We start from the raw sequence: 1,811 nt of genomic DNA, 5'->3' as shown, positions 1-1,811 counted from the left end.
GTTCTATAAAAGAAACTAGCATCCAGACACTGATAAGACACTGTAGGACACTAGTCTGCCATCTTGGTCTGCCGGCTTTTGGAATAAAGTCGCTACTCTTTGCCTCAACACCTTGTCTCCCGATTTATTGGCCTGTCATGCGGTGAGCAGAGCGAGCTTGGACTTGGTAACATGTTGAAGGAAAGTGCAGCATTTATTGTAAGGTGCCATACAAGTAGTCCAAGACAGCTAATGCTCAAAAAGCCCAAACTCCCCAATGGGTCTCAGCAAAGCATTTTTAAAGGCAAGGTGAGGGAAGAGGAGTCCCAGGGTAAGTGATCAGCTCGTGCACAGTTCTCTGATTGGTTGATGGTGAGGTAACAGGGGTTAACATTATCAATCCTTAGGCACCAGTAGGTCTGGGGACTACATGCTCATGGTCATCAAGTAGTTAATTTCTTCCATTTTGTGGGGGTTTTTGCATCTGTAAAACAACTCCAGAAATGTGCAGCAGATACTATTATCTAGGTACTTCAGACAGGAGCTAAAGCAGAGGATATGGGGGAGGGGTCTGTCCTGGGAAGACACCATAGGGGCCTGCTTGGTCACAGTAGTGATAAAAGAGTACTGGTTAGAAAAATAAGCAAAGATAGCCAGGAAAACGCTAAAAGGAAGAGCAATGAGAGAGGACTAGCCTGACCACACATGAAAACGTAATTTTTTTAAAGTTACTAATTAAAACAGTGTGATACTGGTGTATGAGCAGACAGACACACTAAGAGACTGAAATAGAAAGTCCAGAAATAAATACAATATATACCAGGGAATTCCCTGGCAGTCCAGTGGTTAGGACTTGACACTTTCACTGCCAGGGCCCGGGTGCAATCCCTGGTCAGGGAACTAAGATCCTGCAAGCCGCGTGGCACAGCGGAAAAAAAAAAAACCCAAAACAAAAACAATATATACCAGAATTGAGTATACAATAAAGGTGGAATCTCAAGTAGTCAGGTAAATATGAACTTTATTTTAAAAACTGCTGTTGGAACAACTAAGGCTGATATCTGACATCTGGAAAAACATACAGCTAAATCCATTCCTTACAACATGTACCTGGATGAACTCCAAATGGCTCAAATACCTAGATGTAGAAATTAAAATAAGAAAACTAATTGAAGAAAACTGGACAAATTCCTTTATAACTTTGCAGCAGGGATGACCTTTTATAAATGACTCAAAAATTGATAAATTTGGGCTTCCCTGGTGGGGCAGTGGTTGACAGTCCGCCTGCCGATGCAGGGGACATGGGTTCGTGCCCTGGTCCGGGAAGATCCCACATGCCGCGGAGCGGCTGGGCCCGTGAACCATGGCCCCTGAGCCTGTGCGTCCGGAGCCTGTGCTCCACAACGGGAGAGGCCACAACAGTGAGAGGCCCGCATACTGAAAAAAAAAAAAAAAAGATAAATTTGACTATATAAAGTTAAAACTTAAGCATAAAAAAATAAGCAAAATCAAAAGACAAACTGCAAACAGAATAATGTTTGCAATTCTTATCGAAGGCAAAGGACTAACCTCCCTAATATATAAAAGCTCCTTTAAAAGGGAATTTATGAAAGACCAACCACACCAATAGAACAGCAACAGACACATACACAATTCACAGAAAAAAGAAATACAAATGGCCCTAAAACACACAAAATACTCTCAACAACAATTATAATAATTGGACAGTATAATTCTCACTCAACAGATTAATTAAAATTCATAAGTATTACAACAGACTTGATATGTTCATGTGATACATTCACTTGTGTGTATAAACTTATTCACTGTAG

Source organism: Pseudorca crassidens, chromosome X, assembly GCF_039906515.1.
Source record: "Pseudorca crassidens isolate mPseCra1 chromosome X, mPseCra1.hap1, whole genome shotgun sequence".
Classification (NCBI taxonomy): domain Eukaryota; kingdom Metazoa; phylum Chordata; class Mammalia; order Artiodactyla; family Delphinidae; genus Pseudorca; species Pseudorca crassidens.
Note: the sequence above shows the minus strand (reverse complement) of the source record.